The sequence below is a fragment of the Tachypleus tridentatus genome, chromosome 5 (assembly GCF_004210375.1).
Source record: "Tachypleus tridentatus isolate NWPU-2018 chromosome 5, ASM421037v1, whole genome shotgun sequence".
Classification (NCBI taxonomy): Eukaryota; Metazoa; Arthropoda; class Merostomata; order Xiphosura; family Limulidae; genus Tachypleus; species Tachypleus tridentatus.
The window spans coordinates 49,705,127-49,729,483 of record NC_134829.1 but is presented as its reverse complement, the minus strand read 5'-3'; the positions used below and the strand labels follow the sequence as shown (position 1 = coordinate 49,729,483).

Here is a 24,357-nt window from a genome sequence, read left to right as displayed (position 1 = left end):
ACTATCTCAGACACTGTATTTACTGTATAATACAAACTTACTATATCAGACTTTGTATTTACTGTATAATACAAACTTACTATATCAGACACTGTATTTACTATATAATACAAACTTACAATATCAGACACAGTATTTACTATATAATACAAACTTACTACCTCAGACACTGTATTTACTATATAATACAAACTTACAATATCAGACACTGTATTTACTATATAATACAAACTTACTATCTCAGACACTGTATTTACTGTATAATACAAACCTACAACATCAGACACTGTATTTACTGTATAATACAAACCTACAACATCAGACACTGTATTTACTACAGGTTATAAACCTACAATATCATACTATATCAGACACTGTATTTACTATAGGTTATAAACCTACAATCTATATTTACTACACTATATATATAACCCTCGTTCGGTCTCACATTGCCTAATGGTTAGGAGCATACACCGCGTACATTAGGGGCTGTGGTTCGAATCTTGTCATCATGCATGTCCTTTCTTTCAGTAGTGAGAACATGGTAATACGGTAGTCTATTTCACTAACAGTAAAGAACATCAAAATTAGGGATCGTCTGTGCATTTAACTTCCGGTATTTCAACAAAGTGTGAATAAATCAAGACTTTTAATTAATGTACAGCTGTAGTCTACTATCTCGGAATTCAAATTTACTTTTGATCTCTACCTACTGTCTCAAAACAAATATGCAATCCACTTGATTAAATCAAAGTCAATAAACTTAATAACCTTGTATTATACAACATTAAAGCTCAGGCATTATTATCTTAGAATAAACAATTACAGGTTATTAGTTTGGGCAAATGTCTCTCCTATCAGGGAAACCGGCTAGGATAACATCTTGGTAAGAATTGCAACACTCCTGGTGACTTACCTGTAAGTTCGGAGGACTGTAACACTAAAAACAGAGTTTCTGTAGACGGTAAGAAAACGATACAGCTAGCTCATTACTTAGATTTGTGCCAACCAAGAAGCAAGTAAAACAAGGCTTTGTCACAAATCGTGAGCTAGAGCTAATTTCAATATGTTTCATCTTAATGTCAACATAAGGTGCTACTTAGAAAATAAAACACATTATGTAGATGTCTAGTTTAGATAGGATACATCGTAGAGTTTTGTTCGCGAAAACATGAAAAGAAGAAGAAATGAGTGAACAACTTTAAAAGTTGTAAAACTAAAGTCGTGATTGGCCAGAAAAAAGTAATACCGCTTTCGTGATTGGCCAGAAAAAAGTAATTCCGCTTTCGTGCATAGTTCTATTTATTGGACTTATATGTTTTGTACTTAGAGTAATCAGATAATATTGTAAACAACAGAGATTCTTCCTATACAAATCACTGAAGGGGTTTGGTGTAATTTACTGTCATCTAGTGATGAAATTTAAAACTATCTATTACTTGAAAATTTTAGTCAAAAACAAATAAACTTCCACGTCACAGCAGAGAAGAGACATATTTTTAGGAGAAGACTCAGAAATATGAGTAGATAGCAACAAGACAAGGTGACAAGAACGTACTTAAGCAAATAAGATACACAGTGTGATAAAAATGTTTTGTGATTGATATATATGTGCATTTGAATATCTCACGTACGATAAGCTAACGACGAATAAATAATACATTTTGTAAATAAAAAAAAATCCGTTTATTCACGTTTATTAACATATCATTAAATTAGGTCAACAGACTTTGACCCTGCACGTAACAGAATAAAAACAAATAATATTGCTGGTTTAGCAATTTAATGTTTACGTGGTTAATCAACAGTCTAGTTAAAACACATTTCCTCTCATAATAACTCAGTACAGTATACACTAGTATTTAAGCTATTATAACGATATAAGCTTATCACAAAATGTGAACATTAGACATCTATGCTATAAAGGGGTGGGAATCGTCTTTTTTCTACTGTATCGAACCGTAACAAACCATTTGTTCATCAGTGCTGTGATACCCCCGTTGCGCATGGTATCAAACGTCTCTTTCATTCCACTCCGTCTTCAAGTATTTTGTCACTGACTTCCTTACTCATCTGACTTAGTATTAGCAGAGGTAATCAATAAAACCGACTTTACTCACAAATTCCAACAGTTCGTTGGACTGGCGATATCTTGAGATTTGGGAAATCCACCAGAATAGCTTAACCAACTTTCATCAATTCAACATATCATAACAACCTATGGTACCAGACAGAAGAACCTTGCAATTGTTAGGGTATTTTAGATTCTTCGACATATTTCCTCTTCAAGTATCCGTCTCCTACGTAATACATACAAACTTGTTAACACTTCTCTTCAAGTATCCGTCTTCTACGTAAGATATAAAACTCCTTATCCTCTTGTCTTACAAGTAATAGTAGGATTGACCGGCACGTTATAACGCCATTACGGCTGAAAGAATGATAATGTTTGGTGCCACAGGGATTCGAATCTACGATCCTCAGTTACGAGTCGAGCGCCTTAACTACCTGGCTATCCCGGGGTACGCTGAAGTGTTATTACAAAAACGCCTGAAAACTATTTATGTCAAAGTTAATCATAACAGTTTTCAGGATTTCAGGTTCAGAGAGTTGATGAGGTAATGTGTAAATACAACTTCGGACTTTCCAACAACATGAACACTGACTTTGGAAAACTAAACTAAAATAAGTGAATATTAACTTTGTCACGTTCTACTTCTTCTGAATAATTGCTATTTTGAATGTGATGGAAAATATGAACATGGAAGCCCCAGGGTTTATCAAACTCTATATTTATTTATTTTTGCTCAAAGGTTCTACGATATTTTGAAATAGTAACATCGGTTGAGCAGTTGCTTCTCTGGAATGGATGCCAAAGGCTATATGGAAGGGGTCACTGTTTTAGCTGTTCGCACCACTTTACAGTAGTGTGTTTTCTGTAAGTTAGTCAGTAGACCTCAAAATAAGAGTTTAGTAGGGTATACTAAAGTTTTTTCTAGACTAAATGAAACCAAAATTGAGAGCAACAAATATTTCTATTTTTGCCTTTGAAGTTTATGTGCCATGAACATTGTAGCCTATAAAATGCATAATTCTTCTCGTGATTCATGGCATGCGCACATTTTACAGAGGTCACTACAGAATAAATTTCAACGTTAAGCATCTTTTAACTGATGTCGTTTTAGTGCCTAAGACGGTTAGCTCAGTTAGCACTCGTGTAGCTTTTCGCAAAATTTAAAAAACAAACAAAATTTTGTAAAGTGAAAGAATTAAACTCGAACTTTGATATGTCCTACTTTCGACTGTATAATTATTATTTTTAATATAATTATGAATGTGACATCCTCAGAGTTTATTAAAATCTGTATTTGTTTTTGACCAGTCTCAATATTAGACCTAGACCTTTTTTTTAGATATTTAGGACCTATTATTTAGGACCAATGTCCTTCGTTGATCATTACCAAATTTACTTACTTTTGTTTCATTGGTCAAAATATATAAACTAATAACCTGTTGTATACAAAATTAAATTAATGTAATAAAGTGTAGAAAAAACTAATCCTATACGTATGACAATGAATGGTTTTTTGGTGTTGCTTTTTAATTTCGCGCAAAGCTACTCGAGGGCTATCTGCGCTAGCCGTTCCTAATTTAGCAGTGTGAGACTAGAGGGAAAGCAGCTAGTCATAACCACCCACCGCCAACTCTTGGGCTACTCTTTTACCAACGAATAGTGGGATTGACCGTCACGTTAAAAAAGGCGAGCATGTTTGCTATGACAGGGATGCGAACCCGCAACCCTCAGATTACCTTAACCCACTGGCCATGCTGAGCCTTGACAGTGAATGCCAAAAAGTATAAATTAAATATTTTAAGAGAATGTGGTGAGCGCTAAAAACATTTATTTACGAGTTTTATATCTAGTGGTGCCATCTAGTGAAAGTTGTATAACTTTATATAAAGAAATCGATCAAAAAACTAACGTGGGTCATTATAATTTGCTACTAGATTAATTAAAATATTTTCAAATAAAACAAATCTGGTCTGCATCAGTGTACCAGTTACATAGGTAATAAAATATTCAAAGCTGTGTTTCTTCATGTCACAAATCGTATAGAAATTATAAATTTGTCAATTGTACAAACCCGCTAGCGTGTGTGTATTTCTTATAGCAAAGCCACATCGGGCTATCTGCTGAGCCCACCGAGGGAAATAGAACCCCTGATTTTATCGTTGTAAATCCGTAGACTTACAGCTGTACCAGCGATGGGGGCAACCGTTTGTGGAAATAATGTATTTACTACATCAATCCTAATACAAAGTATTGAACAAAGAAACAAAGGGCAACAGAGTTTCGAGTTATTGTTTAGCACAAAGTTATACGACAAGATACGTGTGTGACGTCCTCACCGGGGATGTCGAACTTTGGTATTTAACGTTAGTTGTGCTGAGACTTACTGTAGAGCCACGCAGAGAAGACGAGAAAAGGTGAACTTAATAGAATTATCGACTGGATGGAGTTCAGTGCCTAACTTTAAACATAGAACATTATCACGTGAAGAGACTTTAAGATACTTGACCAAAACTGTATTACAAAATAACAGTCTTACACTTTAAAAAATGTAGAACACGCCAACTCTGTTTTAGTATTAATGATTTTTAAACATTTCCGTTTTCAGCTCTGTTTTTAATGTCTGCTTCAATCCAACTAGCAATATGCTTCAAGACGGTGTTCACAACGTCACGTCCCTCGGCGGGACAGCGATAAGTCTTTGGATTTACAAGGCCAAAATTGGGAGTTCGATTCCCTTCAGTGGACGCAGAAGATAGTCCGATGTGGCTTTATTATAAGAAAACTCACACTCACAGCATTACTCAGTCTAATAGAAAATCCACAATCGACACTATGTTTTATTTTATTACTAGCCACAAATACCTTACCTGTCCTTACCTGGAGGGTCAACTGTGAGTTTATAGATTTAAAATTCTAAAAGCTGAGGTTCGATTTCCTGCGGTGGACAGTGCACAGGTAGCACGTTGTATGATTTTGTAAATACACACGAAAAAACAACAACATAAACATTTTATCTATTAAAATTTAGATACCGTTGTAAACATAAACCACATAAACACAACAACAACACGAACAATTTGTACGTTAAAATCTAGACACGCCTGTAAACATAACCAACAGAAACACAACAATAAGACAAACAATTTATTTACTAAAATCTAGATACGGCTGTAAACATAACCCAAAAAAACACAACAATAACAACACGAACAATTTACATATTAAAATGTAGATACTGCTGTAAACGTAACTCCTGTAAAACAACATCTTATAAAGAATGTATTATCATATTTTGTGTATACCTTTATGTAGTAGGTTTGTCATGTATGATATATTAGAGAACTCAAAAGCATAAACACAGGGTGTTCGGAAAGTCACTGTGCAGTTTTGTCTGTTAATAAATATATAAGTGCATAGTGACTTTCCGAACACCCTGTACGAGGTCTGTTAAAAAAATACGCGGACTGTTTGTATTGCGCGGCTCCAGTTGGTTCCAGTGGAATTCACTTGGTGTCGCTAGGTTCGCACAGATCAGCTGATTACGACGCCATTTCTCGATTGCAGATATCTTCATTTGTGTATTAGCTACGCGGTTTTAAGTGAAGTGCGATTTTTTTCGTTTAGCGGATTTCAGAATGAATGACCTGAAGGAGCAACGATTTGCTGTGAAATTTTGTGTTAAACTTGGAAAATCTGCGACTGAAACTTTCGCTATGCTTAACACGGCTTACGGTGATGTTGCTATAAACGTACGGCATGTTTCAAGTGGCATGAACGTTTTAAGGATGGTCGACAGTCAATTGAAGATGATAAGCGTCCTGGACGTCCTTCCACGTCAACTGACGACCCAGACGTCGACAAAATCAACACCTTGATGCGGGCAAATCGACGTCTGACTGTCAGAAAGCTTTCTGAAGAGTGTGGGATATCAGTTGGATCTTGTTACGAGATTTTGACCGAAAAATTGAAGATGCACCGCGTTGCTGCGAAATTTGTGCCTCAGAACTCGTGAGTTTTTGGCCAAACACTCGATCACTGTTCTTCCCCACCCCTCCTACTCACCTGACCTTGCTCCTTGCGATTTTTTCTTGTTTCCAAACTCAAAAGACCCTTGAAAGGAAGAAGATTTGAGACGATTCCCGAGATTAAGGCAAATGCGACGAAGGAGCTGGAGGACATTACAAAAGAAGCGTACCAGGACTGTTTCAACAAGTGGAAACACCGTTGGGATAAGTGTGTGCGTTGGGGAGGAGAGTACTTTGAAGGGGTCCCAGACCTGTAACTTCTAAATAAAGTACATTTTGTTTTATGACGTCAGTCCGCGTATTTTTTGAACAGCCCTCGTATATAAGCAGCTGTAAAGCATGGTAGAAAAACAGAATTAATTATAAAGGTTAATTTTTCTAAATATTAATTATTTGTTTGTTTGAATTTCGTGGAAAGCTACTTGAAACCTTTTTTGCGCTGACCATTCCTATTTTAGCAGTGATAGGCTACTAGTTAACAGTACCCACCGCCAACTCTTGGGTTATTCTTGTACTAAAACGTAGTGGGATTAGCCATCACGTTATAACGCTCTGAGAACTAAATGGACGAACAGCGGCTTGTATATTTTGAGTCGAGTGCCTTAACCACCAGACTATGCCAGACCAGTATTAGTTTTCTATAAAACTTCATATTTTAAACATATCGTCTAAGACATTTGAAACAATAATTTGTACAGATCTTATCCATATAGACGAGAATCTAAAGAAATGTTATATTACAGACATTTACCAACATTCAATAGAAGGTTTCACCTTTCCATGGTTTCACCAATCTTTACAAGTTTGTGTATAGTTTTTAAGCTTCAACCCTTCTATGGCTTTTGCTAATGTTTCACATTTACGTATATTTTTTTTAAGCTTCAACCTTTCCATGGCTTTTGCTAATGTTTCACATTCACGTATATATTTTTTTAAGTTTCAATCTTTCGATGGCTTTGGCCAGTGTTTTCAGGTTTACGTATGGTTTCAGAATTCATCTCAAAATGATTCAATTTTTTTATATCTGACTCAAAGTTTCGTTCAAACAAATTTATATCTGGTAACATGTGATTCAATAGTCAGGATATGAGTTAGAGACGTGATACAATTGAACACGGTCACATTGTGAGCTATGAGCGTGTAATAAAAGGAACAGTCAATTCCCGTTACTCCTTCTACATCTGCTGCCTTCCTTCTGGTCAGGCCCGGCATGGCCAGGTAGTTAAGGCACTAGACTCGTAATCCGAGGGTCGCGGCTTTGAATCCCCGTCACACCAAACATGTTCGCCCTTTTAGCCGTGGGGGCGTTATAATGTGACAGTCAATCCCACTATTCGTTAGTACAAGAGTAGCCCAAGAGTTGGCGGTGGGTGGTGATGACTAACTGCCTTCCATCTAGTCTTACACTACTAAATTAAGGACGGCTAGTGCAGATAGCCCTCGAGTAGCTTTGCGCAAAATTCAAAAACAGACCAAACCTTCTGGTCAACAGTTTAAACAGCTAGGGTTTCTTACATTGTCGCTTATCAAACGACGCATATAGATTGGTTCAGATTGGAAATGCGAATTCTAATAACATTTTAAACTTCTTGTTGTCAACTTTATTTGACACTGTTAATCATTTATTACACTTTAACCCAACATCTGATTATAATGTATACTAACATATGTAGAAATGTAATCAAATAATATATTGACGAATAAAAAAAAAAAGAGACTCTTCCGAACTCGTCAAACAGTGACATCTTGTGAGAATTTCGGTAATTATTAAAATGGTGTTCTTGTAATTATAGTGCTAAACAATTCAAAAGTTTTCCTTTCATTTAAATACATTTTCATACTGCACATTTGGGATTAATATGTCAAGTGTAATTAGTGTTAATTATAGTTATATATGTATTTATATTTATTACATGTTTGTAGTTGATACGGCTACATAACATTTACGTAAATGTGTAAACCCATCTCTCGGAAGATGCATTACACTGCTGGAAGGCCCGGCATAGCCAGGTGGGTTAAGGCGTTCGATTCGTAATCAAAGGGTTGCGGGTTCGATTCCCCGTCGCAACAAACATGCTTGCCCTTTCAGCCGTGGGGGCGTTATAATATGACAGTCAATCCCGTTATTCGTTGGCAAAAGACTAGCCCAAGAGTTGGCGGTGGGTGGTGATAACTATCTGCCTTCTATCTAGTCTTACACTACTAAATTAGGGACGGGTAGCGCAGATCGCCCTCGAGTAGCTTTCGCGAAATTCAAAAGCAAACAAACAAACAAACACTGCTAGAAACCGGATTTCGATATTCGTGGGGGTTGGGGGCAGAGCACAGATACTCCATTGTATAGCTTTGTGCTTAACTATAAACTAACTAACACAACATCCTAATAATTTCTTTTCTAAGAAATACGTAAAAATGAAAACCGTAAGTTAGTCGGTTTGTATAGTAGGTTAAATGTTAAATTCCGCATTGTAATCTTTTATAAACAAATAACTAAAGAATGGATTATTAATTACAAATCCACACAATGAGATAATCTTTACTCTGCCAACTTCAGGTATCTAAACTCTATTTTTAGTGTCAAAAGCCCTTTTACTTACCACCCGGGGCCGTAATTGGTAATGATAGAGCTTTTAGTGAAATATCTGTTGATACATTTACTTGCTATATTAAAATGATTTTGGAGCCTCACTACGTAGTTACTCTCTAGGTCATCACGTCCCATCATTCTATACCTGACAATAGCCTTATAGTGTAGCTTCCATTGCTAAAACTTCGTCGTGTGGTTGTCATGCTTAAATCAAGCTACTTCTTTCTGCAGATTTTTCGTATATCATCTAGTAAACGAGGACTGCAATTTTCAGCAACCGTATCAACAGCCATATCGCATAGGAACGTCTTCGTAGCAAAAACAATATTAATACCGGTTTCTTCTCCGGCTGCTTGGAGTATAAGACGGTTAAACTAATATGTCGTAGAAGTAACTTCTGTACATGTGTTATGGTATGCCTCTTTTTCTAGATGATGCATTTTCCTTACAAGGTTTGATTGCTACTTGTTTTAGATTCCTTTCTAGATAAACCTGATGGCCCAAATTTCTCTATATTATTTTGTTTCCCAATGTCATTAATATTGATAAATATCTTCTTCTTTAACTTCTAAATTTTACCATCTGGACACATCTTTATGATCTGAGTGTGTGAATATTTTGTGATAGAAAAGGCTGTTGCATACCCTTCCTAAAAACGATCAATTTTCGGTAGCATCAAACTACCTACGAATGCCAAACAATGTTAACTTGTAGTTTTGATACATTCCGTTCCACCACTACTTAATATTAACTTTGTTTGGCACATGGTTTGCTGATTTTTACATCAGAAGTCGTTTTAATATAAAGTCCTCAGCTCTCTGTACATTTAGAGCGTTTTATTGTTTCTTACAGATATTTACGCAAAGGTCTCAAGGCAATTGGCCCTAATCATCCCTAATTTTGAACCAATAGAAAGAAAGATAGGTAGTGAGGCGACAGCACACACCACCAACTATTGAGATACTCTATGAAATAGTTGAATTTGACTGTCACTCTCATAAAGTAGCCAACGGCCCCTAAAAGCAAAGGATAGTTTTGTGGCAGCGGGACACGAGCTAAGGATCCTTAGATTTACGGTACGGCTCACTACCTACTGGGCCACTCACGTCAGCCTGACCCAACGTTTTCTTGTTTAGCTTGTGACCAGAAATCTGCTGTATGCACTACGTTCACGAGCACTTGGTATCTGAGTTACCGCTTACCATTGTTTCACTGATTTCATTCGTACGTCTGGATTAATAACACATGTACATGGACTGCGTAACTGTAAGTTTACCCGCCTATATCGCATGAGAATTATGATTCGTAACTGGCGTCGTTACGGAAATGTGACGAAACGATCGAACTATGGAAGTTAAGCCTTTCCTTGTCCCAACCAAACAAGTGTAGTATAAATATTCTAAAACAACTGTTTTATCTTTAAACTAGTTAGTTTCTAAGATCGTAGCTGTTTTTTTTTAGTTGTTGTTTTTTCACATACATTCAAGCACGTGCCCCCAATGGCTCAGCGGCATGTCTGCGGACTTACAACGCTAAAAATCGGGTTTCAATACCAGTGGTGGGCAGAGCACAGATAGCCCATTGTGTAGCTTTGTGCTTAATACAAAACAACTTCAAACACGTGCTTGTATTAATTTTGACCCGTTAGGGAAATGTCCTTTGATTGGGTAAAATAATATTGTGTATAATCATCAGGGAAATTCGTTGTTTCAAATTTTAAAGATCATGATTGGCATAGTAAACAAGGTACCCTGAAACCCTCAATCCCCTTCCACAATTTCACATTTGTTCCGCCACCTAAGTATTTTTTATGCCCACGTATAGACTTTCAAGATAGACACTTAACGTTTGTTTTACACCCTCAGTCATACACAGGTTTCACAATATCTTCAGTGTTGGTTGTTTATAAACGCTGGTATTGCTTATCCAAATATAAATGGTGATGCTTAGTGTTAAATAAACAGGTTCGCTTCCAGGCTTGATACATGTAACAAGGTTTTATCTAAATCATTTTCCTAAACATACATGTTCAACACTCTTTCATAGTTTAAATTATAATTTGAAATTTGATTCCAAACTCATTGATATAAATTCATAAAATAGTAGTTCAATAAACGTTTGAATGCAAGTAATCAAACGCGATGACGTGGCTTTTGGCACGTGACCCGTCGTAAAATGATTAAAAATAAATTGTTGTAATTTTCCTAATACGCTGTTTTCTAGAGTCATGTTGTTACTGCTGGTTTTGTTTTTTTAATCAATTAAACAAACAGTTTCTATTTAACAAAAACGTGTGATTGTAATTTGTGATGGTGCTCAGAACATATGTGATCTTCAGCAATGTCTAACGAGCCGATGTTAGATCATGTACGCCATCGTGGTACACAAGAAAGGAAGTGGTGAAGCAGTCAGCGACAGAGTGTCACGTCTGTTAGAGTTTACTTCACATGTTTCATCAGCTTTTAAAATGTTGTAGTGAGTGTCACGTCTGTTAGAGTTTACTTCACATGTTTCATTAGTTTTTAAAATATTGTAGTGAGTGTCATGTCTATTGGAGTTTATTTCACATGTTTCATCAGCTTTTAAAATGTTGTAGTGAGTGTCACGTCTATTGGAGTTTACTTCACATGTTTCATTAGTTTTTAAAATGTTGTAGTGAGTGTCACGTCTGTTGGAGTTTACTTCACATGTTTCATTAGCTTTTAAAATGTTGTAGTGAGTGTCACGTCTGTTAGAGTTTACTTCACATGTTTCATCAGCTTTTAAAATGTTGTAGTGAGTGTCACGTTTGTTGGGGTTTACTTCATATGTTTCATTAGTTTTCAAAATGTTGTAGTCACAGTACTAAGTCTGTTGGGGTTTACTTCACATGTTTCATTAGTTTTTAACATGTTGTAATCACAGTACTAAGTCTATTGAGGTTTACTTCACATGTTTCATTAGTTTTTAACATGTTGTAGTCACAGTACTAAGTCTGTTGGGGTTTACTTCTCATGTTTCATTAGTTTTTAACATGTTGTAGTCACAGTACTAAATCTGTTGGGGGTTACTTCACATGTTTCATTAGTTTTTAACATGTTGTAGTCACAGTACTAAGTCTGTTGGGGTTTACTTCACATGTTTCATTAGTTTTAACATGTTGTAGTCACAGTACTAAGTCTGTTGGGGTTTACTTCTCATGTTTCATTAGTTTTAACATGTTGTAGTCACAGTACTAAGTCTGTTGGGGTTTACTTCACATGTTTCATTAGTTTTAACATGTTGTAGTCACAGTACTAAGTCTGTTGGGGTTTACTTCTCATGTTTCATTAGTTTTTAACATGTTGTAGTCACAGTACTAAGTCTGTTGGGGTTTACTTCACATGTTTCATTAGTTTTAACATGTTGTAGTCACAGTACTAAGTCTGTTGGGGTTTACTTCACATGTTTCATTAGTTTTAACATGTTGTAGTCACAGTACTAAGTCTGTTGGGGTTTACTTCACATGTTTCATTAGTTTTAACATGTTGTAGTCACAGTACTAAGTCTGTTGGGGTTTACTTCACATGTTTCATTAGTTTTAACATGTTGTAGTCACAGTACTAAGTCTGTTGGGGTTTACTTCTCATGTTTCATTAGTTTTAACATGTTGTAGTCACAGTACTAAGTCTGTTGGGGTTTACTTCACATGTTTCATTAGTTTTTAACATGTTGTAGTCACAGTACTAAGTCTGTTGGGGTTTACTTCACATGTTTCATTAGTTTTTAACATGTTGTAGTCACAGTACTAAATCTGTTGGGGGTTACTTCACATGTTTCATTAGTTTTTAACATGTTGTAGTCACAGTACTAAGTCTGTTGGGGTTTACTTCACATGTTTCATTAGTTTTTAACATGTTGTAGTCACAGTACTAAGTCTGTTGGGGTTTACTTCACATGTTTCATTAGTTTTTAACATGTTGTAGGCACAGTTCTAAGTCAACTGAAGTTTACTTTTCTATTTATATTTCGTTTACCTTTTCCTTAAGTAAACTGTACGGCATGTTTTTGGAACAAAAGGCCTCCTATGAATTAAACATAACAGGATAAATATTTTAAAACTAATACTGGAAGAAGTGTTGAGGTGTTTTTACGCGACATCAAGTTAATTTATTCATACGTTTTCTTCCATTTTATCATCTCTCTCCAGTGCTTGTCTTCATCTCTACATATACTTCCTTATTACCTTTATCATCTAAGATTTACTCAGACAGAGATTAGTACTGTTTTTATGCGATAGCTTAGAGCATGCAGTTTTACTTGATATGCATAACCACCAAATACAAGATTCTTCTAATCATGTCATATATAATACTCTCGTAGCCAAACAAACTCAAAGCCCTTTTATGAGCCACTCTGCTACGGCTAAAATATATCAACACAACACATATTAATTAATACACTGGTCTAAACACTCGTATCAACTCGTTTTGTTTTCAGATTATCCACACTGTGTGTACTGAAACTGCCAACCAATAAGTGGAAAACTCTTACTACTGCAGTTTTTAATTACCTATTCACTACTGAGTGACGTGTTTTTCGATCGTTTTGTTGAAAAAGACAATTTTCTTATAAAAATCCACTTGAATCGGTGGCCCGATGAGGTCATCTGGGTTTAAGCAGTTTCTCAGTTTGCTTATGGTTGGCGCCACCAATAAACCTATGCTCTATAAAATTACAATTTAAACAATAAGTCAAATCATGTGAGCTTTATCTCTCAATTACGGGAATATAATCTTAAAATATTGTTACGAATGCCTCCTGGCGGTTCAGTGGTAAGAATTGAGTATTTATAATACTAAACTCCCGTTTACAATGCCCGCTGTGGGCGAAGCTCAGATAGCCCATTATTTATCTTTATGCATCACAAGAAAGAGTTATTCCTACGCCTGGCATTGCCTGGTGGTTAAGGCGCTCTACTTGAACCCTGAGAGTTGTGGGCTCGAATCTGTGTTACCGAAAATGCTCAATCTTTCAGACATAGGGCGTTAAAATGTGACAGCTAATTCCAATACTTCTTCCTGAAAGAGTAACCCAGGAGTTGGCGGTGGGTGGTGTTAACTAACAGCATTCACTCTAGCCTTACACTATTAAATTTGGGACTGCTATGCCAGCTAGCCCTCGTGCAGCTTTGCGCGAAATTCAATACACACCAAACCAAACATGATATTATGAATGCTACTATCTTAACATATGGGAAGTTCTCTGCTATTAAACATGATTACCAGATGTTTCAATTACCCAATAAGACTGTAACAAGTCAAAACACAGACAGCCTATTGCAAGACCCGGCATGGCCAGGTGGTTAAGGCGTTCGACTCGTAATCCGAGAGTCGCGGGTTCGAATCTCAATCACACCAAACATGCTCGCCATTTCAGTCGTGGAGGTGTTATAACGTCATGGTCAATCCCACAATTCGTTGGTATAAGATAAGCCCAAGAGTTGGCGGTGGATGGTGATGACTAGCTGCCTTCCCTCTAGTCTTACACTGCTAAATTAGGAACGGGTAGCGCAGATAGCCCTCGTGTAGCTTTTGCGCGAAATTCAAAACAAACCAAAGCCTATTGCGAAGCTCTGTACTCAACAAACAAGAGGGTTACCCCTAATACCGTGACCATGCTAACGAATTGGTTAGTCTTAGATATATTTTAAGAACAATTTGTTCGTACACTGATAAGTATCTTGAATTATTTCTTATGTTTAATACAGATTAAACGTCTAGTAGCCCCTCAATGGCACAGCGGTATGTCTACGGACTAAAAACCGGGTTTCGATACCCGTGGTGAACAGAGTACAGGTGGCTCTTTGTGTAGCTTTGTGCTTAATTACAAACAACAATAAACGTCTAGTCAATAAAAAAATGAATATAATTTCATTGTTTACTAATAAAAAATATAGAAATAAGACCAATTTCAATTTTATATACTAATTGACAAATACTAATTTAATTCAAATAAGACATTTATCGCTTAAATACACGGTCCGCCTCATCAGATGGTCCCCATAAGTTTTGTTTACGTGAACGTATCTTATTTTCTCTCAGATTGTGTTGATTTTTGATTATTTTATATGATTCATTGGTTTTTCTATCATCGACTTAGATGAACCTATGAAATCTGATATTGTTAAAGCTCGTAGTCCATAATTGGCTATTATGCACTTCGCCATTAATGTTTTATTGTATGATATCGCTCAAAGTCTCAGTCCGTAACTGATCATTATGTATCTTATCACCGACCTTGTTGAGTAAACATTGATAGAAATCTCAGTCCATTACTGGTCATTAGGTACTCTATAATCGACTTTGTTCGCGTGATATTGCTCAAATTCTCAGACCGTAGCTTCTCTTTGTGTTAGTTTTGTTGCATATGAACATTTTGCTTCAAAGTTATGTGTATTTATTTCGTGAACGACAGTTTGATGATAGATTTATGAGATCAAGGCATGCGTATTTGATCAATAATTATTTTAGTTCTAAGTACGTTATTTTAGCAGACGTAAAGAAGTCTGTTTTAAGTACAATTTTTAGCATACTGAAAGTTCCCTAATGTTTGAGTTATTGCTTGAACGTGATAATCAAACGTCTCATTGAATCCAGAACGGGAGAAGTCACATCTGTTGTAATCTGTTTATCTTTTTTAAAGAAACTAGTAATATAAAAAGTGCTTCAGTAACACTCTGTCAGTCTTTATGTTTTCACACTTGACGTGATGAATTAAAATATGTTTTATGAAGTGAACTCAATATAAAGTTTTTAATCTAGAATTTAAATTACCACGAATGTTATTGACGCAGTAATGTTCATGGAAATGTCATAAGAATGCATAAGGGTTTGAAGTTCATTTTATTTCGTGTTTTATTGATATATATTTTAATGGACCGACTTATTCAAGAGAAAGTGAACTAAGACGGACAGATTTTTACCATTAACAAAGTTTATCAATACATTTGCAATAATTTCTTTGCAAAGTGGTTCAACGCCATATTTATGAAGAATCTTTAAACCACACTCATATAAAGCCAAACACACTTCTTTATGTGTGTGTAAAGATGTAATTTCCACATTATTTGTTAAGTTTCTTGTACAAGCGGGAAGTTTTATTTACAGAAATGCTTCATTAACGGCAGGATATTTTCAATGATCGAATATTAATACGCATGCAGGTTTGTTTAGATAGACTTTCACTGAACAGTTTGTAGAGTGGTTGAAAACCATTATTTACTTATGGATAAAAAAAGCACAATATTACATCTATATTTGGGTTCATTGGAGCAGAAACATTTTAACAACTATACAGGTATGGTTTGGGTTTTTTTGGCTTTGCATTCTGGTGCCGATGTTTTGTTTATCTATGTTACTTTTGCCTATAAATAATATATAAAATTATAAATTAACATATAACTATAATTTTATAAAGATTTTATGGTTCAGGTTTAGGTGTGAAGATCTGAATATCGAAACACTCTGATTGGTGCAAATAAATTTAGCTGATTTGCATGTTTGTAGGCATGAGATTAATGATTAATCATTGTCTAAGTACCAAAACGAGTTGGGCTAACTTCATTTATCGTTAAAAACGTAACCATGTTAAAACGACTAGTTTCTTTTCTTGGTTTTGTAACGGATTTACTGTTATACATTTATTTTAATATCTACACTTGTTTAAGTTTAATACATGTAAAGTGTGATATATTGTTACATGTGTACTGCGCAAGTCCCTGCTCTCTAAATTTGTAGAATATTTTCGAATGTAAGAATCAACAAAGTATGTTTTATGAAACCAGTAGCATGTCTTTGAATATTATTGCCAAGTAAACGTTCGAGAATGTCTCCTAAAGTTTATAAGTCGATACAGTTTAATTCAGAATTTTGTTGGTCGGCTGCAGTCAGTATACTACAAGCCTCGGAGGCCATAATTGTGATAAACGCTTATTAATCGGAAAACTACAGATATGTGACCAGGAACGTTTATAGATTTCAAACATTACAAACCGTTCAACTTCAGTGAATTAACTTCCGACGTTAATATTTTTACGAGGACTTCAAATATCTTCGTCTGTAAAAAGTCAGCTTGGAAGCGGTGTCAGGCCAGCCAAAAAATAGACAGCTAGCCAGCTTAAGCGAAGTGTAACAGTATAAACTCAGAATTAATTCGCTCGTTGTGGACGTAGACTATCGATTAAATACTCAGTTATAAACTAGATAGATGGCTCAGTATAGTTTGTAAGTTTGTGAAACTTCTGTATATAAACCATTATTTGTAATAACCGTTATTATAAATTGTATTGTTATCTGTATATTAAAATACATTTGTGTTAAGAAATATCATATATTTGATACATATCGATATACAACTAACTTCTAAACTGAATTTTAAATTTCCGGCTATTTGAAATATTAATATCTAGTACATGTAACATAATAAATTGGAGAGTCCTCCAACATAAATTATAACACTTAACAGCTCAGCTATCACACATGAATGCTATCCACGATAAAGTATGATATGACATAAGACCCTCCTCACTTCTTAAATGTTAGCCTGTCGTCCAAGAAATATTGTAAAAAATCAATGTTTTGAAGAGAACCATATATTAGAAACGATTCAAGAAATGTATAATATAGAAGGAGGTTCTCAGTGATTCATAGCTGAAATAAAAACAAACAAAAGTTCCACAATAGCCATCGGGCACGCTCCCTAGTCTACAAAAACACGTAGGGAAAATAATCCAACTTCGAGAATTTCTGTTTAGTCTTTAGTTTTATGCCAATACAACCCGAGTGGACTCGTCTTTTGTCGAGTGCTGTATTAAGAATAAACATCACCTGCTTTTCCGTGACTGGACCCGAATAGTAGTTAATTAGAACGGAACTTAGAAGTCCTTGGTGGTTTAGAAGTACAAGAGGTGAAGTGTTTCGTGATTTGTTATTATCATTTTTTAGTGAAAGAAAACACGAAGGTAGGCTTGTTTTTATACTGTTCCACGCGCTCAGTTTGAAGTATCATTAAAACACACACAGTGAAAACGACAAAAAGTTACTTTTAATTCTACATAATAAGCATTGGAACTTACATTGTAAGCATAATTACACAGCACTATGCACCCGGCTTAATAACAATTATTGCTGTAGGTTTATACTACTGTGCAAAGCTGATAGAAAGGTACAGATTCTGTGATGTTAAAGGTAGTGTTATAATATTAAACGTCACCAGTAGCAACACCGTTTCTTATCTTATGTCGTGTGATACTAAATTTATTGTAATTTTTATGCTATCAATACATAAATATTTTAGCTGTTTTTCATATAGAAGAAACGTCTACTTTAATTCGTTTTTCGTTTAAATTCGACTAAAGCTGCACGTGGGTTATCTGGTTTAGCCCTTCATATTACTTAAATTGTAGACTAGAGAAAAGGAGGCTTCCAGCAACACCCCCCGCCAAATCCTGGGTTACTGTTTAGAAATGAAAAGTGAAATTAATTGTTACATTACAACTCCTCCATGGCTGATAACAAGAAGCTCTGGCGGCGGGTTTCGATCCACATCTTTCGAGTCGATCACCAACTTCAAAATAATGTATTTTCTCTAGACATACGAAGCACTACATCTTCATAATTTTAAGTGATGTGTAAAGTTACAAAGTTAATTTATTATTTTGCTGTCTTCAACAATGCAAGTCTCTCGTTTTCTCAGAAACAAGGGGCCTCGGCATGGCTAGGTGGTTAAGGCACTCGACTCTTAATCTGAGAGTCGCGGGTTCGAATCTCCCTCCCACCAAACATGCTCGCCCTTTCAGCCCTGGTGGCATTATAATGTGACTGTCAATCTCACTATTTGTTTGTAAAAGACTAGCTCAAGAGTTGGCGGGTGGGTGGTGATGACTAGTCTTACACTGCTAAATTAGGGACGACTAACGCAGGTAGCCATCGTGTAGCTTTGCGCGAAATTAAAACAAAAAACAAAAACAACCAGAGACAAGGAAGTTTTCAAATTCACACACACGAGAGAATTTCGTAGGTTTTTTTTTCCTTACAGTTTTCCGCCACTAAACGTGATTGCTCTTCACTAAATAATATGGTGGATCTAGAAGTGTTTATCCAATAGTAAAATGATTCATTATTATGCTAGTTTTTAATACCAAAAACTTCTTTAGTGACTTTTTTATCACAGTGGAATTCTCTCAGTTTATTCACCCCAATTTCCTCCCCAACCCCAAATAAAATTATTAAACTTGTCTGTGAAGATCGCATAGCGTTATTTAATAAAACAGTTCTGTCATTTAACTTCGCAAATGGCCAGGCATGGCCAAATGTGTTAAAGCTTTCGACTCGTAATCCGAGAGTCGCGGGTTCGAATCCCGGTCGCACCAAATATGCTCGACCTTTCAGCCGTGGGAGCGTTATAATGTTACGCTCAATCCCACTATTCGTTGTTTAAAGAGTAGCCCAAGAGTTGGCGGTGGGTGGTGATGACTAGCTGCCTTCCCTCTCGTCTTACACTGCTGAGTTAGGGACGGCTAGCGTAGATAGCCCTCGAGTAGCTTTGCGCGAAATACAAAAAAAGCAACTTCCCAAAGTATGTAATATCTGTAAATAAAACACCGAAGATACAGTTTATTACAGAACCACTAATTTTATTATCGTAACAAAATATTTTTTAACTTACAAGATAACAGAAATTGCCTCTAGTTTTATGTTTCCACAACAAGAAGCTAAATCATCTATTATTTATTCTGATAGGTGTGGTTTTTGTTTGAATGTAGATACCTACTGATAAAGCAGACTACAGCCTTATCTGAAAGCTATATTACTGATATAAAGGTTTATGATGAATATTGGCTTTCAACAGTCCGTTTAGGAAACAATCTTCATTGTTTTCTTAATCTATGTTTGATATTTAGATTCACAACTTCCAGAACAACATTTAGAGATGAAGACCGAGGTGCTATAACATCAGAAACGCGTTTATCTAAAGTATCTTATAACAGTAAAACACATCACACTATTTTCACAGCTAACAAAAATAAAACATATTTTTCTAGTTTCACAGCTAACAACAATGTAACATATTTTGCTATTCTAACAGTTAAAACAATAAAACACATTTTAATGTTTTGACAGCTAACAACAACACAACACAATATAATGTTTTCACTGCTAACAACAATAACAAATATTTTAATGTTATGACAGCTAATAACAATAAAACACGTTTTAATGTTTTCATAGTTAAAGTGTGTGTGGGTGTTTTCTTATAGTAAAGCCATATTAGGCTATCTGCCGAGTCCACCGAGGGGAATCGAGCACCTCATTTTAGCGGTGTAAATCCGTAGACTTACCGCCGTACTAGAGGGGGACTTTGATAGTTAACAAATATAAAACACCATTTACTGTTCTGATAGCTAATTACAATAAATTACATTTTACTATTTTTATAGCTAACAACAATAAAATATAGTTCACAATTAAAACAGCAACAACAATAAAATACATTTTACTATTCTAATAGCTAAAAACAATAAACATATTTTTATTGTTTTCATACCTAACAACAATAAAATATAATTTACTATTTTAACAATTAACAACAATAAAACATTTCACAGCTTTGACAGCTACAACACTAAAACACATTTTATTGCTTTGATAGCTAACAACAATAAAACTTATTTCACTGTTTTGGTAGCTAACAACAATAAAACACATTTTACTGTTTTGATAGCAAACAACAATAAAACACAATTAACTGTTTTAATAGCTGACAACAATATATTTTAATATGATGATGCCTGACAACAATAAAACATAGTTTACAGTTTTTGACAGCTAACAACAATAAAACATATTTTACAGTTTTTCAGAGCTAAGAACAATAAAATACTATTTACTCTTTTGGTAGCTAACAACAATAAAACACAGTTCACTGGTTTGGCATCTAACAACAACAAAACACAGTTCACTGTTTTGGTAGCTATCAACAGTGAAACACAGTTTATTGTTTTGGTAGCTAACAACAATAAAACACAATTTGCTGTTTTAGTTGCTAACAACAATAAAACACAGTTTACAGTTTTTCCATATCGCCTGCCAAGTAATTTTGGGTTCAGTCACAATACTCCGTGTACGCGTTATAAACACTTAAGTTTTTGTTCTGTAAAGAAGACGATACACTATAATATTACGTCTATGTGGGATGTATTCAGCAAATCATAGGTTCAAGGTAACGTAGCATCTCTGACATTTGTATTCCATAATTAACATAGTGTAATGTAATTCATTTAACGTTAATTTCCAACGAGGTATTTAATTCATGATAATATAATAACGATAGTAAATTGACCAATTAAAATTTATAAATATAAGAATTTTTTTTTATGTAGAGGTTTGATTTAGAATTTCGCTGTAAAAAGATTATGTTCATTTGTTGTCCCTAATTTAGTAGTGACAGACTAGGAGAAGGGCAGCTAGTAAACACCGTCAGCTCTTGGGCTACTCATTAAATTACTACTTGGGCTGATCATCAAATTATGATGCCGAATGGGCAACATCCTAATCAAATGTTCTAACCACCAGTCCGTGCCAAGCCTATAAAACTAAGGAAATGCGATAATGTATTGAGATACTACGTTTCTAGTCAACGTTTAACCAACGTTTTGTTAAAATAACAAACAGTACTATTAATAGTACTTTGTTTTAAAACTCATTGTTGCTTTTCGTTTCGTTTTATCAATATTATCGTTCAAGTATATAAAATCAAAATGCAAACCAAAGTATACATTTAGGCCCTATACCATAAATATCTAAAAGTAAGTAGTGACACACGGTGACATAGTACATCTAATACACATGCGTTAACGCCGGAGTGACGTAGCTTTTATTTATTGGTAAATCAAGCTGTTCTATCTCGAAACCCATCATAGAATAAATAGCTGAAACCATTACTCCACTCACACACATGTGTACAAATGATCCAACAGATAAATCCTTCTAATAGGTGTTCATACTCACATATATATACACAGACAGAGAGGATAAGTGTATTACGTAGAGATTTTCGTACAAGGGACCATTTTGCCAATTGTATCGTGAACAAAAGCTCAATTATCTAAAGAAAACCAGCTGCAATATTCTCACGTGCTTAATATGCACGAGGTCTACAAAGAGGCCTCTTCTTTAAAGCTTATGTACTGGAACACAATAATAGTATGTTGTCATGTACAAAGTACAATAATCTACTTATACGTAACGCTTTATTTACGATGTACGTCGTGCTCTTTTATTAACCTTAAATAAGTTGATAAAATTTAATTCTACAAAGCAGTACAAGTATTTTAGCCAAATTTTTATACCATGCAATATGTGATCTCTCGGTCTGTGTGAATAATTGGGAGCTAGGTTTTACATCGTTTACAATAAAAAAAATTTCCCTTAGTCTTGTAACTTGTTAACACTTACGGTTTCTTAAATCAGACGCAGAGGCTCTCCTCATGTCTGATTTACTTACTCACATTTCCAAATACAATAACACTCCTGAGTTCTGCACTCGCCCTGCCAAAATACAGTAACACCCACGACTTTTTACTCACACTGCCAAACACAGTAACACTCGTAGTTTAGTTTACTTTTCGGCCCAGCATGGCCAGGTGGTTAAGGCACTCGACTCGTAATCCGAGGGTCGCGGGTTCGAATCACCATCACCCCAAACTTGCTCGCCCTTTCAGCCGTGAGAACGTTATAATGTGATGGTAAATCTCGCTATTAGTTGGTAAAAGAGTAGCCCTAGAGTTGGCGATAGGAGGTGATGACTAGCTGCCTTTCCTCTAGTCTTACACTACAAAATTAGGGACGGCTAGCGCAGATAGCCCTCGAGATGATTTGCGCAAAATTCAAAAACAGACCAAACCTTCTTTTACTTTTCACTCACAGTGACACACACAATAACTTCTTTTATTTTCTTACAAATATATTTGCAATTGCCTAAATTTTATGATGAAAATAATATTTTTATTCATTGATATATTAACAGTGTATTGTACATTCATAAAATTTTGATTAAATACTCTATTACGTAAAGCTCATTACGTTTAATTAAAAATCGTAGGACTATGTAAATTGTATCTATATTTATGAAGCATAAAATCTGTGTCTGTCTGTTTGTCCGTTATCCAACTATTCCTAGGTCGCTGGGCCAATCTCAACCAAAATTTGTGGGATGATAATTTGGGAAAATAAGGACATTAGTGGAGGTTCACAACCCTATCCACCTACTCCATTATTGATATTATTGAATGTTTATTATTTTTGACGTATGTTAGCTACTTTCATAAATGGCGTCACGTCCTTACAACAAACAAAAAATACATTTTCCGTAACGCAGCATACACACAGCTTGAGGGGAAGGCACACAAGCGTCATATATATCTCAGACAGTGTGCTAGCGGCCTGGCATGGCCAAGCGCGTAAGGCGTGCGACTCGTAATCCGAGGGTCGCGGGTTCGCGCCCGAGTCGCGCCAAACATGCTCGCCTTCCCAGCCGTGGGGGCGTTATAATGTGACGGTCAATCCCACTATTCGTTGGTAAAAGAGTAGCCCAAGAGTTGGCGGTGGGTGGTGATGACTAGCTGCCTTCCCTCTAGTCTTACACTGCTAAATTAGGGACGGCTAGCACAGATAGCCCTCGAGTAGCTTTGTGCGAAATTCCAAAACAAACAGTGTGCTAGCATTCGCTATGAAGGAATGCAATGACAAAACGGCCACCACTATCGTAGTGATACATAAACGCAGATGAATTTTCTACTATAGCAGCCACCATAACGCTGATACGAGAATTGTCCCTGAGCTATACCCACTTCCTATCTTGGCCCGTGTCCTTTGTTATGTGTTATAATTTATTTTGTATGAGTCTGCAATTATCACGTTACGTATTACTTTTTCAAATAGCCTGAAACCGAGTTCAGTTGTAATTTAAACTTAAAAGTTAATTAAACAGCGAAAATTAACTAATTTATTAGATTTGGCAACAAAATTTATACACACAGTTTTCTTTCTTAGCATAAATATATTTTAAAACATAAGCAGTAATACAATGTATAATAATGGTTCCTATAAATAATTAATACAAATAATGACTTACCTACAAAGGGCTTAGAAACTTACAAATAATGTTAAGTCTTTTTTTCCAGTCTGGAACGTCTTTGCTATCTTATCGCACATAATCTGAGGGTCGCGGGTTCAAATTCCTATTGTACCATACATGCACGCCCTTTCAGCCGTGGGGGCGTTATAATGTGACGGTCAATCCCACTATTCGTTGGTAAAAAAAAAAGTAGCCCAAGAGTTGGCGGTGGGTGGTGATGACTAGCTGCCTTCCCTCTAGTCTTACACTGCTAAATTAGGGACGGCTCGGTGCAGTGGGCTAACAACCAACTGACTTAAAAAACCTGTTGACGAATCCGCAAGTGATTGCGGCCATTTGTTTCTTGATGGAATCCAGTGGTGAATGAATGAATGAATATAACTAGATTGAATATATGATATCAGTCATTAGAGTACAAGAATTAATACGAATAAGAATTAGGGCATACTTTTAATATTGTTCAAATAAATTATAAAAGTAACTTTACGCGCATCCTTATACATTGTAATCATTTT

General features: G+C 35.5%; 1 protein-coding gene across 4 annotated transcripts in view; it reads right to left on the bottom strand.

Annotated features, from left to right (window-relative positions):
- The window catches only part of LOC143251132 (uncharacterized), a 43,033-nt gene that overhangs the window by 12,382 nt on the left and 6,294 nt on the right, over window positions 1-24,357 (bottom strand). Inside the window, exon 1 of one of the 4 annotated variants that reach the window (XM_076502513.1) lies at window positions 917-1,090. The exons of the other annotated variants lie outside the window; for them this stretch is intronic. The gene's annotated coding sequence lies outside the window, so the exon portion shown is untranslated. Of the gene's footprint in view, window positions 1-916; window positions 1,091-24,357 lie in introns of those variants that run through there. 4 annotated transcript variants of the gene reach the window in all.